Source organism: Netta rufina, assembly GCF_964035555.1.
Source record: "Netta rufina genome assembly, chromosome: Z".
Classification (NCBI taxonomy): Eukaryota; Metazoa; Chordata; class Aves; order Anseriformes; family Anatidae; genus Netta; species Netta rufina.
Window position 1 is genome coordinate 42,796,651 of NC_140126.1, and position 27,652 is coordinate 42,824,302.

At 40.0% G+C, this 27,652-nt stretch overlaps 1 protein-coding gene across 1 annotated transcript in view; it reads right to left on the reverse strand.

The window, feature by feature from the left end:
- LOC311221508 (very low-density lipoprotein receptor-like) overlaps positions 1–27,652 on the reverse strand; it is a gene marked incomplete at both ends in the record, with an annotated part of 196,090 nt that overhangs the window by 85,547 nt on the left and 82,891 nt on the right. The gene's annotated exons all lie outside the window — the stretch shown is intronic.

Sequence of the window (27,652 nt, forward strand, 5' to 3'; positions counted from 1 at the left end):
AAACAGGTGTCACAATTAATGTTAATTGCTGGACAAGAGAAGAGACTTTATTAACAGTTTAGTAAACAGCTATAGAGCTGTATACTGTAGAAATGAATATTTAATACTGCAGTCTGTAAGGTCCTGACTGAAGTCCTTCTAAAAAGACTTGCACCCAGTTAGAGCAGAGTGGCAAACAGGATAAACCAGATATTGCACGGTCCACAAGCAAAACAGAAATAACCTTTCTACTAACCCACTTTTGCACAGGGGGATTCTTTGAACAATATTTTCTTTAGTAGAACATGACATTGTCCACTGACACTTCAACAGTTTGCAGCTTCTTCCTAACCCAACAACCTCCAATTAAGAATTTCCTGTAAATTTCACAGATCCATAGGTTAAGCTCCTTTTTTAGTAGAGATTACTCTAACTGCCATATCACATAGAAGATGGAGTTACTTTTTGTATTGGGTTTGCATGGCAAGGTTTTGATAGCAGGGAGTGGCAGGGTACGCCTCTGGGAGAAGCTGGGAGAAGTTGCCCCATGTTAGATAAGGGTCAGTTTCAGCCGGCTCCAAAGGGACCTGCCACTGCCCAGAGTCAGGTCAATAAGTGATGTTGTTTCACCTCTGTGAGACCCCGCCCTCCAAAAAAAGGGAGAAAAGCTGCAGCACAACAGCAGCTGGGAGAATGAGGAGTGAGATATAGCCCTGCAGGGTCAATGAATAAGGAGGGGGAGAAGGTGCTTCATGCATCAGAGCTGAAGTTCCCCTGTGGCCTGTGGAGATGCCCATGGTAGAGCAGGTTGTTCACCTGAAGCCCATTGATATGGGGAGCAGATTTCCACACTGCAGCCCATGGAGGAGGCCACGGTGGATCTGACAGGTGGATCTGACCGGAAGGAGGCTGCAGCCTGTGTTGCACAGTGGAGCAGATGATCTGGCAGGAACTGTTGCCCACAGAGACCCCATGTTGGAGTAGTTTGCTCCTGACAGACCAATATTTGGAGCATATTTGTGTATTTGGTGTGGACCTATATTTGGAGCAGATCTTGAAGAGTTGTTGCCTGTGGAAAGCCCAAGCAGGATCAGTTCAGGAATGACTGCATTCCATGGGAAGGATCCCACAGTGGAGCAGGAGAAGAGAGTGACTGTGAAAGAGCAGTGGAGACAAAGCGGTATAGACTGACCACAGCCCCCATTCCTCTGTTCTCCTGCACCACACAGGGAGAGGAGGTGGAAGAGGGTGGAGGTGTTTTTGGATTGATATTTTTGTTTCTCACTGCTCTAGCTTATAAGTAATAGGTAATACATCACATTCATCTCCCTATGCTGAGTCTGTTTTGCCCATGACAGTAATTGTTGAGCAATGTCCCTGTGCTTATATCAACCCTTGACCCCTTTCATTATATTTTCTCCACCTTTCCCTTTGAGGAAGGGGAGTGAGAGAGGTTGTACTGGAGCTCAGCTTCCCAACTGGGTAAAACTACTACACTTTCAATCCATTAGTAGACATATTTCCACAGTGGATATATTTTAATGGCATTTCCTATTTTTCCATTGAGTAGTGATGGGCATGAAGTATTTATAGACACCATCAATATTTATGGTAGCCTAAATGTAACAAGGAAATAATATGAGAATATTATTTTCAGAAAACAAAATGGAGACACTTTTTACTTATATTTGAAAATACACTCTGTTCCATGTTTTCTAAATGCAAGTAGCAGAATCTTGGAAACTGGATAACCATTGCATTTAGTGTTATTGCAAGTTATTTTACTCATTTATCCTTTTGAAATACAGTTAGTTGGAATTCCTTTATATTAGTTCAGCCTGCCTGGTGAAAACAATGCAAATTGACATGGTATTAATGAAACAAAGAATCACTAAGGTTGGAAAAGACCAAAATCGTCTGGTCCAAGCATCCCTCAACCACCAATAACACCCACTAAATCATGTCTCTAAGCACCATGTCCTAGCTTTCCTTAAATACCCTGAGGGACAGTGATACCCTGGGCAACCCATTTCCATACTTAACTACTTTCCATACTTAACTACTCTTTCTGAAATTCAGAGGAAATATAAATAATAAAAAGGAAAATGCAATGTGTATATTCATAATTTGATCTGCCTTTCTTTTGGAAGAATATATAAATATATATATATACATATATACATATACACATATATATATACATATATATATATTCAAATATATATATTTGAAACACTTTAGTCTGTGTGCTTCAAAAACTGCTGATATGCAAATATGGCTATTCCATTTTGCTGAAGATGGCACCAGCTCTTGATTATAATGAACTACACCAATCAGTATTGTCTCTCCTCATAAGTTTAGGCCCAGTCTGACATGATAGGAGTAAAGGAAAAATATTATTGTTTCATTTACTAGGATTTTACTGAAGTGAAAAGGGAAAATCAATGGACAGTTTGAGAAATAATAAAACATTATTTAAAGCTTCTGTTTCACATGCATTTCAGATCATTTGGTTTTCTTACTCACTTTTTGCTGGGAGCTCTGATTCTCACTCCTTTGAATTCAAGCAGAGCAACTTGGAAGGCTCCTCAGCTTCACTGTCTTTTAGCCATAAATCTATAGCAAATGTATATGATGTATTTATTGAGCAGGCATTATATCTTCAGGGAATGCCAAGGGGTATAGCCCGACAGTGTTAGGCATGGTTTTAGCAATATTTTGTCAGGTTTTTGTAAGTGCATCAAGCATGAAGCTTCTGTCAGTGCAATCTGAAGATCTGCCAGCATTAAATGTTGTGCCTGTTTGTTATATAAAGCAAGCCAGTATTTCATAACCTCAATAGTGTTTTCATTCCATTTAATAATGCTTTGTGTAAAAGTATCTACTGGGGCTGTGTTGCATTAACAGATTTTCAGATGCTTGTTTTATTTATGGAAGCCCTGGGGCTTCCTTCTATAAAAGGAAAGCTAGTCTAAATGGATTTCAAAGTGAAATAAAGCAATGTGGATTTAAGCGAGTCTTTTGGAAAGAGAAACCAGTGGTTTCGGTGAGAAAAAACAAGTACATTTCCAATATTTTATTTGTGTGCTTCGCTGAAAAGACAGAGATGTCACTAAGGCAGTTTAATTTTTGTGGCTTTTCTCACACTATCCATAAACTTTTTAAAGATTCCATTTACCAATTTATTTCAATTTATTTCATTGCAGCACACATTTAAAAAGTTCTTCTTTCCACTATTTTTCTTTAACTATCACCGTAAATAATAAATACAATTTATACTGTGCTTAAATCGGTTTTATTTTTGATCAGAATTACTTAAAATCTTTGATTAAACATCATACTTGTGTCTGTGAAATGCAGTGTCTCAAAATATTCATAGTAAGTATCCTAGGATACTTAAACAAGAAAAAATATGTCTTAAAATAAATAAATGAACAGATTTGATATGAGAAATTCTTACTAACAGCACAAGATTTAAAGTTCATAGATAAATAGAAGATATTTTATACAAGAATTCTGCCATGGAGTATCAAATACAGCTTAGATTCTATTACCAGAGCATTGAATAATTCTGTAGACTGGGATGTTCATTTCAGTTGACTGTTACATATCTAATGTAACTTTGAGGCTACTAGCACAGCAGCCTTCCCCCAGTAAGATCTAAAAGTTTATTTACATTACAAATCCAGTAACTTCCATCTTTCATCTAATGTGTCTTCTCCTACTATTTTCCCTCTATTTTTGTATTTTTATGTTTCTTGCTCACTTGTAGAAAGATAGTTGCATGGTCCTTATATTCACTCCCCCAAAAAAAACAAACAAACAAACAAAAAAAACAGCTCTGTTGCAGTTTAGGGCAATCACTATTGCACAGGGGCTCAGGCACCGGGGACTCTTGCCCTCTTTCAGTGATCCCATGTGCTAGACTCTGCTTTCAAACACTTGGTGTCATCCAACTAATCTCATACTCTGCTTGCTTCATCTCATTTTGCCTTGCTATTACTACATGCCCTAAATTGTCAGCTAGCAAATTGTTTCAAAAGATTGTCCTTTCTGCAGCCCTTATGGTTTCCAAGCCTGCTATTACACAAATAATAATATGCAGCTTTATAGTCTCATTTTACTGTTCAATTTTCAAAATTATTCCAATAAACGAAAAGCTACTGAATTATTTTGGAGGCAATTTACATTGCCATATAATTCTGTAGCAAGTCTGCTGCATAAATTAGGAAGCCATGCCACATAATTTAAGTCTAATGCATTCTATAGTACCAAGAATCTTAATATCACTTGGTTAATTTCACTAGTGGGGAATATTTCACCCTCCACCTATTAATTAATGTACATAGGATCCTCACAAATGATAGGTCAGCATGTTGGAATTTAGTTTCTGCTAATGACCTACAAATCTGGTTTCTAAGTGTGCACTGTTATAGATACCATCTAAATCAATGCTGTTACATAGAAAACAGTTTTGAATAAATAACGTATCTCTCATTCTCTTTTCTTTTTATAGGCTGGGAGACAGGTATTCTGTCAATGACTCTTGGCTCTTATTAAAGTGAAATGGAAGTGAAAATTTAATACAGAATTTTTGAGGTTCTGTCCTACAGTGTCCTTTGTGAAGTTATGGTTACTGAATTATGTCAATACTGAACATTTTTGTAGATAAAAGTTCACATGATCTGCCTGTTACACATATCTTTACCCTATAATACATCATAGGATTCATGCCTACTGTAAGTTACAGCCTATTGAATAGACAAGAAAAAATCACACATCTCTTTTCTCTTTTCCCTGTTATGTGCAGCTCTGGTTCTTACAATACCCTGCTTGTGTATCTTAGTATTTGTAAAAGGTGTTTTCAAAATTTCAACCATCCACTAATTTATACAAAAAGTATATATGATATAAGGATATATATAACAGCTGTTAAAACAGGAAGGTAAAAGAACAGTAGTTTCAAGAAGAAACTTATTGTAAAACTGAGAATTAGTTTAACAATAAGTAAAACACACTACAGTAGTTTTTAGGTTAACAAAATAAAAATCCTTGTGCCCTAGAATAATAGTTCCTTCAAATTAATTTTTAATTAAATACAAATGAAAATAAATAAATATGTAAAAGATGAAGAATCATAGAATTCTAGAATCCTAGAATGGTTTGGGCCAGAAGAATTCTTAAAGATTATCTATTTCCAACCCCCTTGCCAAGGGCATGGATACTTTGCACTAGACCAAGCTACTCAAAGTCTTCTCCAGCCTGGCCTTGAAAACTGACAGGAATGGGGCATCCACAATTTCTCTTGGCATCCTGTTCCAGTGCCTTACCACTCTCTGAGTAAATAATTTCTTCCTAACATCTAATCAAAATCTACCCTCTTTTAATTTAAAGATGTTACTCTTTGTCTTTTCAATACATTCCCTGATAAATAGTCCCTCCTCAGCTTTAGGTACAGGAAGAGCACTATAAGGTCTCCCCTCCTCTTCTGCACCTCCTCTTCTTTAGGCTGAACAACCCCAACTCTCAGTCTGTCTTCACAGGAGAGGTGTTCCAGCCCCTTAATTATTCTTGTGGCCCTGCTCTGTGCTCATTCTAAGAAGTCCATGTGTCTCATGTTGAGGCTCCAAAGCTGAACTCAGTGCTTCAGGTAGGTTTCATGTGAGTGGATGTAACCAAGAAATAAGGGGAATAAGAATATGAAGAGAGACTGGGCTAGTATTATTGGAAGATGGAAAAATGGAAGCTATCCACTTCTGGGGACATGGGAATAATACCAGAATATTTCCCAAATCTTCTAGAAATTAAAAGACTATGTGTAAAAGGAGTACCATAGTGGTTTGTTTGTTTTTTTTTTTTTTTTTTCTTCTCTGATGCAACATGTCTAGAATGTTGTCCAGAATGACAGCAAGCTTAGAGATATGGTGACTTACTTTCTTTCTTGGAAAAAGTTTATCAAAGTGAAAACATACTTATTCTTGTAAATGTTACTTTCTGATGGTCTCTGTTCCGCTGGCTCCAAGTTCTAGTCTCCAGCCACAAAACCATCTAACTACAAGTTCTGCACCTGATCCTTGCCCAAGCACACCATCGGTCCCATTTTTCTCCCCATGCTCCTCAGAGCTGGTGAGAAAAATCTGATCTTTCAGGTCAGTATGTCATTGTCTCTCCCTCCAAGGTTTCTCTCCTACTTTACTAGTACCAGAAAGGGAAGAAAACTATTTAGCTTGCAAAAGAGAAAAACCGTCTTCATTAGGACATTATGTATATTCTTTTACCTAGCACCGAACACCTTTAACAGAAAACACCTATCTGGGGGATTCAAAAACCAGGGTTTAAGAAGTATTTATTTAATACCCATGAAGTTCCAGGTATTCAAGGCATATAATTTAACCCAATATAAAACCAACCAGCTGGGTTGGTTTCCACAAGGACAGCAGCAAAAAGCAAGAGCTCCTGACAAAAATTTATTTCTTCCCTCTGTGGACTAGAGAATAATTACGTTTTAACAAAAAATGAAGAAAAGAATAGCTTTATTATTAAATATTGATTTAATTGAATATTTAATTTATTTATAAATTATAAATTTATTTAATTTATTGATTATTAAATATTTTTAATAATCAAACATCCATATATTTTTTTTAGCTTTGCTATTGCTTTTCTTGGACTGAAATTTAATCAAAACAAACATACATATATATATATATTTTCTTTCTGTACAAATGTTGCAACAAAAAAGACCTTATAACAAAAAAAATCACAAACAAACAAAAAACCTTCAGTGAAATTCTGTTACACATAATGTTACCAGACTCTTGTGTAGAAATAATGAATAAATAAAACTCATTTTTTTGAGAAATTATAGTTCTATTGAATTGCAAGATATTTGCACTGAAATACTTAAAGGTGTTTCTTCATAAGAATCATTTAACCCCTTTTTTTATTAATAATACGGTGCAATGGTAAAATCTTTCACACACAGTCTTGAATGAAAAACTATGGAATACAAAAACTATAATAAATTCAGACTAGACTTTACACTATTTTAAGGCCTGCTATAAAATAATCTAGTTTTTCAGTCCTTAGGATATTATCTGCCTTTAACTCACTTCATTCATTTTGTCTATGACCAGTTTCAGAGTTGATTTGCAAACTTCAAAATGTAATTTATTTTACCATGGCAAACTTTTATTAAAGGAAGTGTTTCCTATGCATGTCATTCTGTCAGACAGTGAGCATAGGCTGTTACAGTGCAAACTATGTTAGTGTTCTCTGAGTAGCTGCATTCATGAAGTAATCAGGCCTCTCTCAAAGAGAAAAATCATTTGTACTTTCTCCATTCCGAACTTTGCTCTGATCTGAGCCTCACAATCTGTTTCTGACAAATTATCTGTTCTCTATCGATCACTTAGGACTGAAGAAGTCAGAAGTGAACCTCTCTTGGGTTGCTTATTTCTTTTGTTACTGCTTGTTTGTTTGTTTTGTCAGCATTAAATGTCAATAATACAGTTTAACAAGTTGTTTGTTATTGACAGAACGACACAAATATTTCATGTATTGTAATTATGTAGCCTAGGTCCCCAAATTCAAAGAAAGCTGTCTTGAATACTCATTTCTCACAACTCACAACTGCAGCAACCATGCTGCAAAAAACAAGAAGTATTGAGACAGGCACATAAGAGATTGCATGTCTTCATTACTATCTGTGATTTTATTAATGTGTTATTCCATTTTCATAGGCATTAAAGAAAGTCACAGGAAGGTGAGGCTCTTCTTTAGAAGAGGTAGAAGAGGCTCTTCTTTAAGACAGACATTGCATTTTTAAAAATCTCCGATGATCATAGCTGTTGGAAAAAGTGAAAATACCATTTTTAATGCCATTTCTTCCTTCTCACTTCAGAAGTAACACTGATATTAAAGAATGAATGTAATACTTTAATCGTATCTTCCTGTCAAATGAGTTTTATATGGTGAAAATCTCTAAACATTCATAAATTATTTAAAATTTTTCATTGACCTACTTTACCAAAGCCCATGTTAATGGGAAAAGTGATATTTTCAGATGAAGCCTAGTTACAATGAAAACCCAAGGTAATTTTTTCAGTCATTCACATAATCCCAAAAGGTGAGATTTTATGTGATGATCAGACCTCTCCGATATATTTGCCTAATTTAGTTTTATAATGCTGCTATTCTTGTAAGCATTTTGTCCTATAAAAGCAAAATCACAGCAAATAGGACCAGCCAACAGAGACAAAGGGTACTCAAGAGACACAAGCAGATTAGTAGTCCGAGTCATTTCAAGAGTAAAAGAAAATGAAGTCCAAGAAAATACTATTGTTTATAAATTTAGGTTATGGATCTGAGTGACAGAAATTGAAGCCAAGTTTTGATTCCCATCAGGTTTCAAGTGTGCTCAGACTGAAAGTCCTGAGCAGAATTTATTGATGGAAAATGAACACAAAGATCACAGAGCAAAAAATGGTAAACATTCAGCTAAAACAAGATGCAACAGCACAGACGGATGAAGGATACAGTAGCACAGCACAGATGGACCAAGTTCTTTTCAACTTCAGGTTAAGCCTTACTTGGATTATTGTTTGTTTTAATTAGACTAATCTAGAAATAATCCTTAAAGGATTTATTTGACTTAAATAGGTAAAGTTACAAATTAAAGCTGTATGAAAATTTCTTCATAGATAGTATATGTATTTAGGACTTGTGTTTTGGAGAAACTCAGTGTAAATACACCCTTAAAAAAGGTGAGGGGGGGCAGGAAGGGAGTTCGTATGAAGATATAAAAAATGTACTTTTGTAAATTTATAAATGAATTCCTTTGTCTGAAAAGCAAGAATATTTCAGCCTCTTATGGCTGAGAGTCTGGTGCCATCACAGGAATTTGTTTTTTTTGACCATGGGGTTGTTTACTCAGCACCTGGCCTGATGGCTACAGACAGATCCCACCTGTCTCCAAGGCGGAAAATGGATCCTAGCCCAGGAGCTGACAGGGCTCATTCAGAAGTCTTTAAACTACATACAAAGTGGAATGGAGATGAAATGAGGCTTGATAGAGATGAGCAATGCCAGGGTTGGGGGAGAGGGCAATGGCTCAAATCAAGTGCATCTACACAGCATGGGCAAGACACAGGAGGAGCTGGAAGCCATTGTGCAGCAGGCAAACTATGACCTAGTTGCCATCACTGAAACACGGTGGGATCATGCTTATGACTGGAGTGCTTGCAATGGATAGCTATGAGCTCTTCAGAATGGACAGGCAGCAAAGGAGGGGCAGTGGTGTGGAGCTCTATATTAGAGAGTGTTTTGATTTTGTAGAGCTCAGAGCTGGGAATGATAAGATGGAGTCCCTAGGGATAAGAGTCAGATAGATATTCAACAAGGTGGACATGCTGGTGGAGAGATCGCCATACTAGAATGAAGAGACAGATGAGGTATTTTACAAGCAGTTGGCAGAAGTCGCGTAGTCACCAGTACTTGTTCTGATGGGGAGCTTCAACTTCCTGGACATATGCTGGCAATACAAAACAGCCCTGAGGAAGCAGTCTAGAAAGTTCCTGGAGTGTGTGGAAAATAGCTTCCTGACTCAGCTGGTTAGTGAACCTACTTGGGGGGGTTGCCCCACTAGACCTGCTGTTCATAAACAGAGAAGGACTGTTGGGAGATGTGGTGATAGGGAGCTGCCACGAATGGCAGAGTGAACACAAAATGGTAGAGTTCTCTATTCTTGGTGAAGACAGAAGACGGGGAACAGTAAAACTGCAACCTTAGACTTCCAGAGGGAAGACTTTGAACTGTTCAGGATGCTGTTAGGGAGGGTCCTTGGCAGTTGGTCCTAAAGGACAGAGGGGTCCAGGAAGGCTGGAAGATCTTCAGGAAAGATGTCTTAAAAGCACAGTAGCAGGCTGTCCCAGTGTGCCATGAGATGAGCCAGCAGGGAAGAAGACCGGCGTGGCTGAACAGGGAAATTTTGCCGAGTCTCCAGGAGAAAGATAGATATGTCCAGTTGAAGAAGGAACAGGCAACCTGGGGACAGTACAAAGAAATTGCCAGCATATGCAGAGTATATACATGTATGCCATTTTATCCCAGAAGTCAGGAGGTCCTCATGATGGCATATTCCCTTGTGATGATATCTTCCCTGATGATGGTATCTTCCCTAATATCCATCCCCTTTCTCTTAGGCCAGTTTATACTATTTTCTATCTTTTACGGGGAGCTTGAGTGACTCTAGTCAAGCATATCTTAGTTATGATTGGTGAAAAGTTTTCCCTTCTCCATTTATATGTATAGGCTCTGAGAAATTCAGAGCGCTTGTTCAGTGAGGAGTGGTCACTCCTTGGAGGTGGGTAGCTTTTGGGATGGAGGTGTGTTTTACTATTATAATGATATTATAATGAGCAAAAGTACACTAGAGTACAGCATTTTGTCAAAAACATGACAGGTCTTTGGCTCAGGGTAAAAAAACTGCAGTTTATTGGTCTCAGTGTGCACAAGAACGATTGAATCCTCACCTGGTCACAGAGCCTAGCCACGGTGTCTCCACTCCATGTTATGCTCTGTAAAGCAGCCTCTTGGATGTTGTACATTTCCTTTAAAATGTAAATATTAGTTTTATTTTCCTTATTACTTTATATTTCCTTATTACTTTAAGCAATTACACCACAGGGTAATGACTACTAGAATTACTTCTGAGGATAAGGAAAAGGCTGAGGTTCTTAATTTCTTCTTTACATCTGGCTTTACTGGTCCAACCACTTATCCTCAGGATACTCAGTCTCCCATCCTAGAAGTCTGGGACGGGGAGCAGAAGAAACACCCCACATTTCAGGTGGAAACAGTTGGAGACCTGCTGCTCCACCTGGGCTGCCAAAAGTCCATGGAGCCAGGTGGGATCTACCCAAGGGTATTGAGGGAGCTGGTGGAAGTGATTGCTGAGCCACTTTCCATCATCTACCAGCAGTCATAGTCATCTAGAAAGGTCCTGGATAACTGGACACTTTCTAATGTGATGCTTATCTATAAGGAGGGTCAAAAGGAGGACCTGGGCCTGTCACTGTGACCTTGGTGCCAGGAAAGGTGATGGAACAGGTTGTCTTGAATTCAGTCACACAGCATGTGCAGGATGACCTGGGAATCTAGCCCAGTCAGCATGGGTTCACGAAAGACAAGTCCTACCTGACCAACCTATCTTCTTCTATGACCAGGTGACACAGCTGGTGGATGAGGGAAAGGATGATGAATTAATCTGCTTAGACTTCAGCAATGCCTTTGACACAGTCTCCCACAGTATTCTCCTGGAGAACCTGGCAGCCCGTGGCTTGGACAGGTACACTCATTGGTGGGTTAAAAAATGGCTGGATGGCCAGGCCCAGAGGGTGGTGGTAAACAGAGTGAAATCCAGCTGTCAGCTTGTCACTAATGTCAGCTTGTCACAATGCCAGGGATTGGTGTTGGGGCTCATCCTCTGTAATATCTTCATTGATGACTTGGATGAGGGAATTAAGGGCATCCTCATGAAGTCTGCAGACGACACCAAACTGGGGGGAACTGTTTATCTGTCAGAGGGTAGGAGAACCCTACAGAAGGACCTAGGCATGTTTTATCAATAATGGACAGAATCCAATGGAGTGAGTGGCTAAGTGCTCACATGGCTAAGTGCTGAATCTTGCTTGCATTTTAGTCACAACAACCCCATGCAAGGCTATAGGCTTGAGGAAGAGTATCTGGAAATCTGTGCAGAAGAAAAGGCTCTTCAAGTGTTGGTCAGTGCTCACCTAACCAACAGCCAGCAGTGTGTCCAGACAGCAAAGTAAACAATGTCATACTGACTTGTATCAGGAATAATGCAGCCAGCAGGACCAGGGATGTTATTGTCCCTCTGTACTCAGCTCTGGTGAGTCTGTACCTTGAGTACTGTGTTCAGTTTTGTACCCCTCAATGAAAGAAGGACATTAAGGCTCTGGAACATGTCCAGAGAAGAGCTACAAAGCTGGTGAAGAGTCTGGAACACAAGTCTTATGAAAGGAGGCTGAGGGAACTGGGGTTGTTTAGATTGGAGAAGAGAAGGCTAAGGGAAGAAGACCTTATTGCTCTCTACAACTACCTGAAAGGAAGCTGTGGGGAGCTAAGGGTCAGTTTCTTGTAGCTGATAATTAACTATAGGACTAGAGGGAATGGTGTTGTGCCGGAAGAGGTTTTGGTTGAAAATTAGGAGAAAATTCTTCTCCGAAAGAGTGGTTAGACATGGAGCTGGAGGAGTAACTGTCCCCAGGGATGTTTAAGGAAAGGTTGGACATGGTGTTTAGAGACATGGTTTAGTGGGTGATATTGATGGCAGGGAATTTTTTGGACCAGATGTTCTTGTCTCAGCGATTCTATGATTCAGGATCATCAAAAATTTCCTTCATTTGACCTATCACTCTTACTAAGAATGACAAACTTTTAAGAGAACTATATATGTGTATGGAATATATATATATATGGAATATTTCTCTTAAAAGTTTGTCATATACATATATATATGTGTGTATATATATATATATCATGTGTTGTTCTAAAACATTTTCTTGGAAGCAAGAAACCCCCTCAAACCCACTCCCAGAGATTTCTCATTAAATAATCACATTCCTTAACATAAAAACTGAATGTTCAATTCTAAAGATATTGCAATGAAACATTTTTACTTTTAAAGGAAATATATATATGCACACACACATACATATCTTTATTTATTTATTTGTTTATTTATTTTGCTGAGTCTATTCATGCATTGGTATGAATTTAAATAATACATAATACTATGCTGAAGTTGTACAAGCTCATGTACATCATTTTTATGTCCTTACACTCTCCAACAAATCTACTTGATAAGGAATAACAATATAAAGAGATTATTCAAAACTTAGTTGATGGGAGTGATGAAGGAAAAAAAAAAAAAATCTTTCCGAATGGCAAAAAATAATACCAATGAATAGCCAAAGGTAGAAAGAAATTTAAGTTATTATTTGGCAGTCATGAACAGCAGGAGAAAGATCCCTAGATGAATATACTACAGAAATGTAAATTACATTCCAATTACAACACTCTTAAAAGTGTGATAGAAGATTTAACTACAATGTCATTGAAATACAAAAGTTGTTGAAAAAGAGAGTCATGAATCTGCTCTTAAAAAAAATGAATTAAGATAAAAGAGCTGTAATAGTCTCTTCTTTAGAGAGATTAATAAAATTGATGAGAAAACTTGAAGCTCTCACTTTCTTTTTTTGAAGAAAGAAAGTGAATTTTAATTCTTCCTACTTTTTGACCAGTCCTAATATTGGAATTATTTGTACTGCCTATGTAATAGCTTTTCTACAGTTGACTTGATAATACATTAAATCAGACAAAACAATACAGATTCTTACCATGTTTACATGGGTAGAAGTCTCAGTTGCTCTCTCACTTTGAACTGTGCTCTCTTTAACATCAGACAAAATTAAGAAAATGGTAGGTTTCATCTGGATTTGTATGAGTATAACAAAGTACATATTGCTTGACATAAATCAACTCATTTATTTTTCAGGGCTTCTTACTTGCAACAATCTCATCCATTCTGTTCTTTAAGAGTATTTGAAAAATGTGTTGTGTTCTATAATGTGGTGAGCCAGACAACAACTGATTAGAGATCTAATTTCTTACACAGATGATTTATAATAAGTCAGATTTGAAAGCAGTTCATTTCTAGTGGTGACAAGATAATGCATTACCACTGTCTAACCTTAGCCCACACAAGAATGTAATTATTATTTTTTTTTAAATCTGTATCTCCAAATTCATACTAATTATCAGGCCAAAAATTTATGTTCCTTTATATAAAAATATTTTAGATATGTATAAAGGTGTAGTTTATAGCACTAGAAGGACTGAACCAATTAGAAACCAGACACAGGGTTAATTGGAGGATAAGCCTCCCTTTGTCTCCCCTTTTTTTTTTTTCCCTATTGTTTTATAAGATAATATAGTAACAAGTACACTTACTTATGCACCACATTAATACTCTGAATTATTATAGGGCTAAGATACTGTATATAAAGAATTGTGTCAAATTAAAAATGCTGATAATAAGAGATAAAAAAAAAAAAAAAAAAGTAAAATGAGGATAATTTCATATTATGGTGTCTCGTTCTTCCCCAGATAAGTGAAAAATAAGGAAGGTGAATCAGGATGTACAGAACAAAGACAGATCCAACTGTATTGATATACAATAGGGTTGTAAGAGAGGGACAAATAGAGATAGAAAGGGTCACAAGTCTCCCATCCTTGTTCTAAGATACATAACAGAGCAAGAAAGACCATACTTTAGTTTCTTACTAACTTTTCTTATGGAAGGAACCTTAAAGATCATCTAACTCCAACACCCCTGCCATAGGCAAGGATGTCACCAAATAGATTACGTTCACCAAGGTTCCATCCAGGGCACCTCCAGGGATGGGGTATCCCAACATCCGTTGGCAATATGTTCCAGTGCCTCTCTACACTTACAGTGAAGAATTTCCTCCTAACATCTAGTCCTCTAGACCTATCCTCTTTTATTTTAAGACCATTCCCCCTTGTCCTATCATAAACAAAGTCAAAGGCTGTCTTATCTTTTAAAATATGAGAAGCTAACTTTTTCTGTGAAGATAGGACAGTCAAAAGAAATCTGGGACACGATCCATACTTTGAAGATGATGTATTTCACACTGAAATAAATTAATAAAATAGCTATAATGTCTTACTTCTCCCAAGGTCATAATATACATAACTGAATCCTTTGCTCTGGATTGGGAAAATTAATTTTCATTGCAGAGGTTAATAATCTATGGGTAGTAGAGTAATTCAAAATCAGTGGTAACAGAATGCATTGTTACATGTTTTTCTGTTGCTACAAGACCAACAATGGTTAAAAAAAAAAAAAAAAAAAAAAAAAAAATCCTTTGGAAATGAGGAAACCTAGAATAATATTGGAAAAAAATAACCAAAAATTTTAATCAGATGTTGAATGGGACAAGAACCTCAAAGTGTAACATTACTTCATATTTGAGTTAAAAGTATGAATTTGTCTACATATAGGTAGCAATTTTAAGCATAATACATCTCCAGATCTCTCAGCCTGTCTTTGTAGGAGAGGTGTTGCAGTCCTATGATCATCTTTGTAGTCCTTCTCTGGACTTTTTCTAACAGGTCCAAATCTTTCTTGTGCTGGGGGCCCCAAACCTGGATGTAGTACTCCAGGTGGGGCCTCACAAGGGCATAGTAGAAGGAGACAATCACCTCCCTCAACCTGCTGGTCATACCTCTTTTGATACAGCCCAAGACACAGCTGGCTTTCTGGGCTGCAAGCACACATTGCGGGCTCATGTCAAGCCTTTAGTCCACCAGAACCCCTAAGTCTTTCTCCACAGGGCTGATCTCAGTGAGTTCTTCCCTCAGTCTCTACTCCTGCCTGGGATTCCCCTGACCCTGGCACAGCACCTTGCACTAGGACTTGTTGAACCTCATGTGGTTCACATAGGGCCACCTCTCCAGCCTGTCCAGGCCCCTTTGAATGTCACCTCTTCCTTCTTTGGTATCAACTGCACCACTCAACTTGGTGTCATCTACAAACTTGCCTAGGGTGCACCCATTTCCAAAATCTATGTCATTGATGAAGATATTGAAAAGCACTGGTCCCAAGACAGACCCCTGAGGGTCTGTCTCCACCTGGACATAGAACCATTGACCACTTATTCTCTGGGTGTGTCCATCAATTCCTTATCCACCCTTCAAAGCTTTCCAATTTAGAGATTAGGATTGTAATAAATGGCTAAATCCCAAATAGGGTTACAATCAAAGTTTACAATTTATTAAAGGAATAGAGGTAAGCAAACAGAGCTGGGTGCGCCAGGAGTCTCTGCTCCACCAAGACACACACAAGTTACACCAAGCAGCTGATTTTTATGCTCCTAGGCTAATACATATTCATTACTACTTCTAGAAAAAACAGGGTTATTATAATTAGCTTTCAGAATCCAAACCTCCTGCTGGAGCATGCATATCAGTCTCCGGTGGTCCCTCTGGGGGTCTCTCATGCTGAAGGCTCATAGTCTTCCTCCCTCATGTCCTTCTCCTTTGTCTAACTTGGCTGTATGTCAGAGACTTGTGCAGCATCCCCTGCAAGCTTTGTCTTTTAGTCGCCCTTCAGCTTTCCCCTTCTCCTTAATCTCCTGGCGAGATATCAGAGACTTGCATAGTGTCCCATGCAATAGTCATAATAGTTAGCAGTTATTCTGAAACCCCCCAGACTTCAAGGAAAAGCCTACAAATAAATTTCCCTTCAAGCTCTATATTGACATGAATTGCTAAAACATTCCTGTGAAAGATACAAGAATTATATACATTAACCACTCTGTTTTTCTTAGACTTGTGCTTATACAAGGGTATGTAAGACAGAAGGTCACATTCATCATACCATGAGGTCCTAGCATTGTTCCATATTGACACAAATCAGATGAACACATTTCACAATGCCCCATCTCCTTTTTCATGGTACTGATTCATGTTTTCCTTTCCAATTGAGTCAATACTTGCCAAATTGATACTAATTTTGGATCTTTGTTTGTTTTTATTATCATCAGGGAATGGGTTTTCTCTTTCCCTGGTTCTGGGTCAACAGGTCCTGCAGATATTTGCATTCCTTGTATAACCGAGTGTATTAGTCTGGTAAAACAAGGTATTAAACATGGAATTATTAACAATGCTCCACATATCCCCAATACAACCATCCTTATTTTAGCAAACCAATCACCACCCATAAAGCTCCCTCCTACCATCCTCTTAGATCGATTCCATTCCAAGTTTGAACTTGGACATGTGCAATTTTCTTCATTTCTTTTACAAGTTCATTTACAGCTTTTGTTTATGTTGTGGTTTAACTCAGCTGTCAGCTAAACACCACACAGCCGTTTGCTCACCTCCCCCCCTCCCTCTCTGGGATGGGTGAAAGAAATGGGAATGTGAAGCCTGTGAGTTGAGATAAAGACAGGAAAATAACAATAACAATAATAATAATGACAATAATGATGATAATAGTACTACTAGTAATAACGTGTACGAAACAAGTGATGCACAATGCAATTGCTCACCACCCGCTGTCCGATGCCCAGCCGAACCCCAAGCAGTCCGGCCCTCCTCCCAGCTCTTGCTTCACCCACAGCCTGCCCGTTGGCAGGACGGAGTGAGAAGCTGAAACGACCTTGGTTTGGTGTAAGCACTGCTCTGCAACAATTAAAACATCAGCATGTTATCAGCACTCTTCTTATCCTAAGCCAAAACATAGCATTCTACCAGCTACTAGGAAGAAACACCCTCATCATCAATCTCTAAACAGCAATTACTAAGGTTAAATTTTCCACAGACTTCTTCTTGTGCTAGTAAATAATCCAAAGCTAAGCGATTTTGATACAAAGCAGTTCTCATCTTGGTATTTTTCTTTGCAATTAATCCAAGTGCATCTCTGCTTTTATTTACAATTTTTTCTATTACAGCTTGTAATCTAATTATTCTATTAAGCATATATATATTGGGGTCCTATAGCCCCAGGATCTGTCTTCTGCTCACGTAGCTGGATCACAATAGGCAAACGCCTTCAGTCAAGGGGTTGGGCCTGCTTTCAGGGTTGATTTGGGCTTGTATTACCTTTCAGCTTGTCAGGGTGATCCAGCTCCTGGAAAACAAATCACAATTTTATATAGGTTTAAAAAAAGGTTCTTATGTTGTTTTCTTGGGACAACCTGACCTTAGTGCAGGAGAAGTCTGGTCGAGGCCCTCTCACCCAGCAGTCAGTACCCATAGGGGTTGCCTCCCTCGGTAGGCTATACACACTGCAGTGGAGGGTCCTGCCCCAGTCTTGCCTTCTCCCTTTCCTCCCTTCAGGCTTGTCCCCTTTATTTGGTGTCCTTAATTCATGAAGAACCTTGTTACCAGAATATTAATTCTTCTTTAGCTTTAGTTTCAGTTCCCCAGGAGCAGACTCAATCCTCCAAGTTTCAGTAGTTACTGGTCCTTTTATTCTGGATGCGTGGGTCCAACCTCTTTCTGCTGTTCTCACAGCTGTTTCAGTAGTAAGTAAAACAAAGTACAGTCTCTCCCATCGGGGGTTGAATGATTCTTCCCTCCAGGTTTTTATTCAGACCTTGTCTCCTGGTTGTATCTTATGAATAGCAAATCCTAAAAGTGGCGTTTGAGCTATCATTCTAATTTCTCTAAGCTCTTATAATCTCCTTCCAATAATAATTATATATTTCTGGATCCTCAACTACATTGTTCCCTAGAGGCATCTGTTGAGAATAAGGCATACCATATAACATTTCATATGGCGATAATCCAGTCTCACTGTGTGATTTAGTTCTTATGTTTAAAAGTGTCAATGGTAAGCATTTCTTCCAGGGCATTTGTGTCTCGACCATTAATTTAGCCAATTGTTGTTTTATTGTTAGATTCAATCTTTCTACTTTCATTGAGCTTTGTGGGTGCCACAGAGTATGGTATTCCCACTGAATACCTAATGATTGACATAATTTTATTATTTTAGATGTAAAGTGCATGCCCTGATCAGTATCAATATCTGGATTATCGCATATTTAGGCATCAGATGTTTTAATAGAATTTTTACCACCATTTGTGCTGTAGCTCATGCTACGGGATAAAAAAAAAAAAAAAACAGTGCAACCAAATTGTTTAAGTAAATGATCACTTAATGCCTTTGTACCCCAATGTATTTGTGCATGCAAACGTCCCAATAGTTGCCTCGCATAAGCTTTTGGCAATATCTCTCGCCTGTCCAGCAGTGTCCATTTTCCTTGTTCTAACTTAGCCCCTATTTTCTCCAGTTTCACTTGTTTGTTTTGTTTTGTTTTCCACTGCATTTCAAAGTTGGTTCAAAAATTCCATAGGGGTTTCTTTTGGAACTGACTGGAACAGATTCTCGATTCCCAGTTTAACAAGATTTTGGTATTTATTGTTCATTATTTACGGGGTGACTATGGTCTCAGTGTGGGGTCGGTCAGGGGAATGCAATCGTCAACAGTTACCTGAGCAGTCCCATTGGCAATCTGAGCTCACTCATAAACTCAGGTTGTTTTAAGAGTTAACTGCTTTTCTGTTTCCATGACAACTCTCTCAGACCCATCATGGTCCCTCTGCCCCAGAGGGCTCACACCAGTGATTTTGACATCACAGCCTCCTGTTGAGGAAGAACTATTAACATTCCTACATGTTAACATTAGCATTCCTTCCCTGCTCATTCAACTTCAAACAACTCTGTTAACTACATGCCACACCTTTAACACCTTCAACGACTCTTTTAACACTTCCTTTATCTTTCTCCAGCCTGTACTTTTCTCATGCTAATACCAAAGGCTCAGTCAGGGGCCAACTTAATTCCACTCCTTTTCCCTCTAAAATGCTGAAACAACATATCAGTATACTACATTTCGTCCTATTTTCCTTCTCTCCTCAAAATTATTAATTGCAAGATAGTGTTATAGTCGATTGATCCACAAAGTGGCCATTTAGCTTATATAGTGGCCACCCTTGATTGCAATGCTTGGTGAAAGTCCTCTTGCTTTCTGTGCCCCCAGTTCTAACAACATCCTTCAAATACTGTGGTATTGTGTCAGTTGTGTGGGACCGTGTCAAAGGCCTTGCAGAAGCCCAAGTAGATTATATCAGTCAGTCTTCCCTTGTCGAGTGATGCAGTCATACCATCATAGAAGGACACCAGATTGGTCAGGCATAACTTACCCTTGGTGAAACCATACTGGATCACCTTCTTGTCCTGCATGTGCTTTGACATTGAGTTAAATGTTAACTCATAACTCATAACTCATAAATGTTAACCATAGTTGTAAATAGTTGTAAATTAGTTGTAAATTAGTTGTAAATTCCATCAGGAGATTCCAGTCTTGCTTTTCACTTAGAGTGGGAGGGACCCTACTCCCCCATTCCCCACCTAGATGTTTGGGAACACAAGAGATGTGGAAAGCCTGATCAATAGTGAAGACTGAGGCAAAGAAGTTTTAAAGTGTCTCTGCCTAATCCCCATCTGTCGTTACCCATTCTCTGTCTTCATTGTCAGAGGCGCTATGCTTTTTTGTGGCCAATGTAGCTGTAGAACTCCTTCTTGTTATTCTTTGCAACCCTTCCTAAATTTAGTTCTGTCAGTGCCTTGGATTTCCAGATCTTGTCTCTGCACATCAGACAGAATTTCTGTACTCTTCTCAGGGCACATGGTCCTGTTTCTATCGTCTGTGTATTTCCATCTTTTGCCTAAATTTGACTGGCAGATCTTTATTCAACCATGCTCTTGCACTCCAAAGAAGATATCCTAAAAGAATTGCCAACTCTGATCTCTAAGGACAGTGTCCCATGGGATCTCACACACTAATTCTTTGAATACCTGGAATTCAGCTTTTCTGAATTTCAGGGTCCTGACTTTGGTCTTAGCCTGGCCCATATCCCTCGAGATCACAAACTCAACCGGGGCATGGTCACTGCAACCTAGGCTTCTCCCAATCTTTTTAATAAGCTCTTCTTCATTGGTGACCACCAGGTCCAGTAACACTTCTTCTGGTTTGTCTAATGTCTTGACAAGATAGTTGTCTTCAATGGCATCCAGGAGTCTCTTGGATTGCCTACTGCCTGCCACACAGCTTTCCCAGTAAACCTCTGTGTGGTTGAAATCCCTCAGGAGGATGACAGCCTCTGAATACGATGCTTCTTGTAGTTGAAGCATGAAGGCCTCATCAGTTGACTCCTCTTGATCTACAGGCCACCCACCTGTAGTAGACTCTGACTACAAGATGTCCTTTGTTGGTCCGGTCATTATTTTTTTTCCCACAGGCTCTCAAGCAGTTCATGGCTATTTCTTAGAGGCAACTCTTCTCAATCTAACCTTTTCTTAACAGAGAGGGCAACACTCCCTTCCCTGCCTGTCTCTCCTGTAAAGCTTGTAGCACTCAATTCCTATGTTCCATCTGTGTAATTCACCCCACTGCTTTTCCATGACAGCAAATAGATCATAGTTTTCTAATTGCACCATGGTTTCCAACTCCTTCTTCTGTGTTACTTGCCTTGGTATACAGGCACTTCAGACGGGCTATGGGCTGCATCGCCTTTTTAGAGGAGTCCTTCCTAATTCCTATGGGATGATTCACAGGTGTTTCCCTGCTCTTTTTTAAAGTATTGGAATTCAGGAATTCATTCTTTTGATTCACTTACATGTACATCTCCTTCCCCCACCAAATGTAGCTTAAAGCCCTGCTAATGAATCTGGCCAGCTTGCTGCCCGAAACACTCTTGCTCCACTTGGTCAGGTGTGCCCCATCCCATGTCAGCATGCCCATACTCTCAAAAGCATGCCTGAGATCACAGAACCTCAAACCTTGATCAAGGCATCAGCTATGCACTGAATCACTCACCTAATCCATACGCTGCCTTTTTCTCAGGTGCCAGTCTCTGACTGGGAGAATTGAGAACACTACTTGTACTCCTGATCCCTTCTGCATCTTTCCAAGGGCCATAAAGTCCCTTTTGATATTTCCAAGTCTCCGTGTCACAGCCTCAGTTGTCCCCACATGAAAGAGCAGGAAGTCCTCCAGTTTGATCAAGCTTGGTAGCATCTTTGTGATGACACAAACACAGGCCCCAGGTAGGCAGCAAATATCTCTCAAGATATGGTCTGGGAGGCAAAAGGGCACATTAGTGAGGAATCTCCAATTACCAACACACTCTGTGCTTTTTCTGTGGAACTGCTTCTTAAACAATTGTTATGCTGGTCTACATTTTTGTGGGTCTTGACCCACATTGTTGTTGACACACTTTCCTTCTTCCAGCCCCAGAGCTTCATATCTGTTGTGTAGGGGCACTTCAGGGGTAAGAGGGAGATTTTTCACTCTGCTCAGAGCAGACAAGAGGGTCCAGCCTCCTTTGTCTTGTGTGTCTATCAATTCTGCTGGTTTGAGGTTGGAAGCCATTTTACTAAACTTTTGTGAGAATGTAAGTCAAGGCTGCTGCTCAGCTTGCACCAGCACATGATATGATACAATGTGTCAAACTTCCACTCACACTTCTAGATGCATCTTAACCAGCTGAGCTCCTCTTGCAACAAGACAACTTGCTCAGAGATTGCATCTATCCGGTCACACTTGCACCCACAACACATAGCTCTGCCTTCAGGCCCTAAGGGGACTTCCAGAAATTGAAATTCCCCGCTGAGGGTCTGGACAGCTCTTTCAGTCCCCAGGAGGTCTGTCTGGGAGGTCTGTCTGGGTAAAGGCTTACACCAGGAGGGGTCATGGTGAGAGAAGGAGGTAGAAGAATCTTATCAAGTAGAGATAGAGTGCTGAAAGCATTAAACTAGGATGCTACTTAGTGTCTTTGCTAACTATTGTGCATTGTGCAAATTAGCTAAAGCAAGAAGTCTTGGGCCCCTTACCAAGGTCAGTCTCTTAATAAGAGTGTGAGCCTATCTTAAGAAACTGGCAGAAACTGGTACCGCGGATTGACAAGAGCCAAGGAGCAACTGAGTCTGTGCAAAGACAAGAGGTCAACTAGCAGTGACGAGGAAGTCTTCAACCTTCATTCCCACAACCCCCGACGCCCACCACCAGGAGACACTGCGCAAGTGCAGATGGGAGGAATTTATGGAAATGACTCCTTGGAACTAATTTTAATATGAAGTGGGGACAGGTTATGAATATGTATAGGCAGATTGTGAAACTTTATGCATATGTAACTCTTTGTTGCATATAACCATGGTAAATTGCTGAGTTGGGCACACATGGTTTTGGTGGCACTACCCCACTGTGCTGCACAGCACTGAATAAAGATACCTACTTTACAATCTTACTGATCGTGGTGTCCGTCTTCCTCATGTCAATGGTCTCTCTGTCTGGGTTTTGGTCACAGCCTGGAAGGTGCAGCATGCGTACACTGTTTTTGCCTCACCAGGAGCTGCTTTGTGGTGCTCCTGGAATAGAGGGCATAGACTGGTCTACCTCCCGCCCTCCTCAGTTGCCCTGCCTGCATACACTGCTGTGCAAACTGCCATAGCATACCCTGACTGCTGCTCCATGTTGTGTTTGCCCACCCTGTTTGCTGCACTCCTGGCCGCTCATGCTCCCCAGGGCCTGCCTTTGTGAGCAGAAGAGTGGTGTTCCTGGCCCTGTCCTAGCGTCATGCACCACCCTCACAAGGGCTGCCAAGTCCACGATTCCCCACTCTGCTGCAGAATTTGTCTGCCCTGGAGCCAATCACCTCAGTGAGTGACTATAAAATGGTGCCTACACCCAATTAAAATGGCCCTCTGCCACCACTTCTGCCTCAGCCCGAGCCTAATCAGCCACCCTAATGAGGGCTGCCAGGTCCTGGTGGCTTTCTTGGCCTTGATGCAGGGAACCTCTGCATGCTACAAACCCCCTTCAGAACCCATCTGTTCCGGAAACAATCACCTCAACCATACCTCTTCAGCTGAGAACTTGTTTTATACCCAGTGCCTTACATTGTTATGAAATATATTTCATGATCAGTTGTACTTGTAACTGTATTATTCTTCTTATTTGGGCTCAACCTGACCATATTTGAGAAAGTGCTTGCTAATTAAATGCCTAACTCTAATTTCTATAATAAAATTCTTATTTCACCATGGAATGCAGCCAATTTTTTTCAATTTCTTGATGAAACCACTCCCTTCTCCTAAACATAGCTCTTGTTCCTGTCTCCTTCAGTATTACCTGTTCTATAACTTATTTGTAATGGAAGTTAGACAAGCATGAACAATTATCTGGAATTCTCCCAAGCCATAATATCTGAAGTATATCAGTATTACTTAGAATTACTAGATTTTTCTTTGTAAAGAAAATACTGAAAATGAAACAAAACCAGCTGTAGTATATAGTATTTTCACTGCAGGAAGATGAAAAATTGTAATAATGTAAATAATGGGACTTACAGCACTCTCCATAGCATTCAAGGGGGGTTGCAATTGTATACATGTAAATATATATGTATATATACATCTAAATGTAATATGGTTTGAATTAAACATAGAAACTGGAAGTGAAAAGATCAGTATTCGAGCATGACTATTTGGCATCAAAGTATTACACATTATTCTGTCTGAGGCACAAGGAGACTGAGACAGTGCATCCGTTGCATTCGTTGGGCTTGTTAGGGATGTGAAGATTGGAGGCAGCTTGGGATGCAATGACGATGAGATGGTGGAGTTCAAGATGGAACTTGGTGGAAGAAGTAAGGCTAAAATCAGGATTGCTACCCTGGACTTTCAGAGAGCCAACTTCGACCTCTTCCAGGACCTGCTTGGGAGTATCTCATGAGCTAGGTTGCTAGAAGGCAAGGGTGCATATGAGAGCTGGACTACATTTAAACAGCACTTCTTCCAAGCTCAGGATCGGTGCATCCCTAGGAGTAGGAAATCAGGGAAGGGGGGCAGGAGACCTGAGTGGGTGAGCAAGGAGCTCATGGATAAGATCAAAAGGAAGAGGAAGGTTTATGAAATGTGGAAAAGGGGCCTGTCCTCTTGGGAGGAGTATAGAAGTGTTGTCAGGACCTGCAGGGACGTGACAAGGAAGGTTAAAGCCCACGTAGAGATGAAGTTTGCAAAAGAGATAAAATATAATAAGAAGGTGTTTGTTTGTTTGTTTGTTTGTTTTTAAGTATGTAAACAGTAAAAGGAAGACTAGGGATAATGTGGATCCCTTGCTGAACAAGGGGGGTGTCCTGGTAATGGGAGATGTTAGGAAGGTGAGGATACTGAATGCTTTCTTTGCTTCAGTCTTTGCTTCAGGGACTCCCCCTCAGTACTCCTCGACCCTGGAAGGAGGAGAAAGGGGCTGGGAAATGGAAGTCTCCCCACTGGTTGATGAGAGAGTGGTTCATGAGTGTCTGAGTGGGCTCAATGCACACAAATCCATGTGTCCCAATAGGATGCATCCACGTGTGCTGAGGGAGTTGGCAGAGGTGATTGCTGAACCACCCTCTATCATCTTTGAAAGGTCCTGGAGAATGAGTGAGGTGCCTGAAGACTGGAGGATAGCCAGCGTCACTCCAGTCTTCAAAAAGGGCAAGGAGGATCTGGAAAACTACAAGCCAGTCAGTCTCACTTCTGTCCCTGGAAAGACATTGGAACAGTTTGTTCTGGATGCCATCTCCAAGCAATTGGAAGAGAAGAAGGCTATGAGGAGTAGTCAGCATGGATTCCCAAGGGGAAGTGCTGGATCCGGTCTTGTTCAACATCTTCATCGACGACCTTGATGAGGGAGTAGTGTCCACCCTCAGCAAGTACGCCAAAGAAACAAAGCTGGGATGAGTGGCTGACATGCCAGAAGGCTGTGCTGCCATTCAGTGAGATCTGGACAAGATGGAGAGAGGGGTAGGAAGAAACCAAATCAGGTTTAATAAGAGCAAGTGTAGAGTCCTGCACCTGGGAAGGAACAACTGCCTGTATCAGTACATTCTGGGAGATGACCTGCTGGAGAGGAGCTCTGCAGAGAAGGACCTGGGGGTCCTGGGGGATCACAGATTGACCATGAGCCAGCAGTGTGTACTCATGTCCAAGAGGGCCAATGGGATCCTGGTGTGCATTAAAACTTTCTGGAGCGTGGCCAGCAGGTCACGTGATCCTCCCGCTCCCCCTCTACTCTGCCCTGGTGAGGCCTCACCTGGAGTACTGTGTCCAGTTCTGGGCTCCCTAGTACAAAAGAGACAGGGATCTCGTGGAAAGAGTCCAGTGGAGGGTCACAAAGATGATACAGGGCCTGAAGCATCTTCCCTACGAAGAAAGGCTGAGAGACCTGGATCTGTTCAGCCTGGAGAAAAGAAGACTGAGAGGGGATCTCCTCAATGTGTATAAATACCTGAGGTGTGGGAGACAGAGGGATTTGGCCAACCTCTTTTCAGTGGTTTGTGGGGACAGGAAAAGGGGTAATGGTCACTAGATAGAGCACAGGAAGTTCTGCACCAACATGCAAAAGAATTTCTTCATGGTGAGGGAGACGGAGCGCTGGAACAGGATGCCTGGGGAGGTTGTGGAGTCTCCTTCTCTGGAGATATTCAAGGCCTGTCTGAAATAGCAGCCTGCTTAGCTTGGGCAGCCTGCTCTAAGGAACCTGCTCAGGCAGGGGACCTGAAGACCTTTCGAGGTCCCTTCCAACCCCTTCTATTCTGTTATTCTGTGATTCTGTGATCCTGAATAAACTATTTCTGTCCTCTCTAGACTGCTGACCTGCTCTGTATAAAGTTTGCCAAGTCTAATGCAAAGGCAAGCTTTATTAAACTCTTGTAATTAAGCTGAACCATAAGACTCAAATTCTTCAACCTCTCACTTGCTGTATGCAATATTTCTTTTCTAATACTTGTTCTCTCCCTGATACGATGTTAGTTTAAAACTGGAATGTTGTTCCTAACACCATTATCAGTTAGGAAGGAAACCTTTCCAAACCCAGCTAGTTCCCTACCTTACAGGGTACACAAGGCACTTCAAGAGCAATCAACTACATCTTTTTACGCTCATTACTCTCTAGTGGATGAAGCATTTGGCAGATAATCCTGGTGTCTCTTTTTACACCAGACAAAATTAAGATAAAATAAAATGAGATTTTTTCTACAAGTTAGGACATCCTAAGTCAATAATACTAGTTTTGAGTGATACATACTTGTAAGGAAAACAAACAAACAAACAAAAACAAACAGACAAAAAAAAAAAAAAAAAAAAAACCTGAAGAGTTCAGTGCAAGTACAATGGCTGTTATGTTGAACTGTAGGGAATTGAAATGCTCACTGTCAACTGCCAAGTGTTTAAAAAAGACATCCTATCTCCACAAGATATTAAAGTCATCATGATATACAATGTAGGATATACAACCAAGTGTCTTACCTGCCACTTAAGAAAGTAGCATGAACAAAAGGTTAAGTACCCAACTAAGTTAAGAATCATAGTGTGTTCTTTTATTTTATTTTCTCCTTTAAGATCTCTTTAATGTGCATTACTTGAACATGCTCCCACATCTTCTGGATGATATTCACTGACTTATTTCCAGTTAAACATAAAGAGGTGTGAAGCTGACTGCTGTCAGCTGCCCACTCAGCAACACATTTGGGATTCCACCAACATTTTTTTAAATCAATGTAATACAATTAATCCTGATTATCACCCCGACATTTACAATTATTTATGATTATGAAGATCACACATTGTGGAAAATAAACACAAGAGAAATACTACTTACAATCATTTTCTTGTTGCAAAGCACGGACGAAAGCACGACAGACACCAGCAGAGTCAGATCATGCTTCACCATTTTATTGCCCGAATAGCCCAACTTTTATAGTGAATTTTACAGGGGTGGACAGTGTTTCACACAAGATTATTGGTCAAAAGCACTCAGACAAACCGTTAAGAAAATAACACCACCTGCAAGAAAAGAACCCCCCTTTTAATTAGAAGTTAGGGAAACAACCCCCTTTGTGCTTAACGGCCACGTAGACCTAGTCCTTGAGGCCAGCTGCTGATAACAATATTATCTGAGTTCCTTAACTGGGTGATGTGGGAGTCATTGCAGTGTGAGCTTCTCACAGT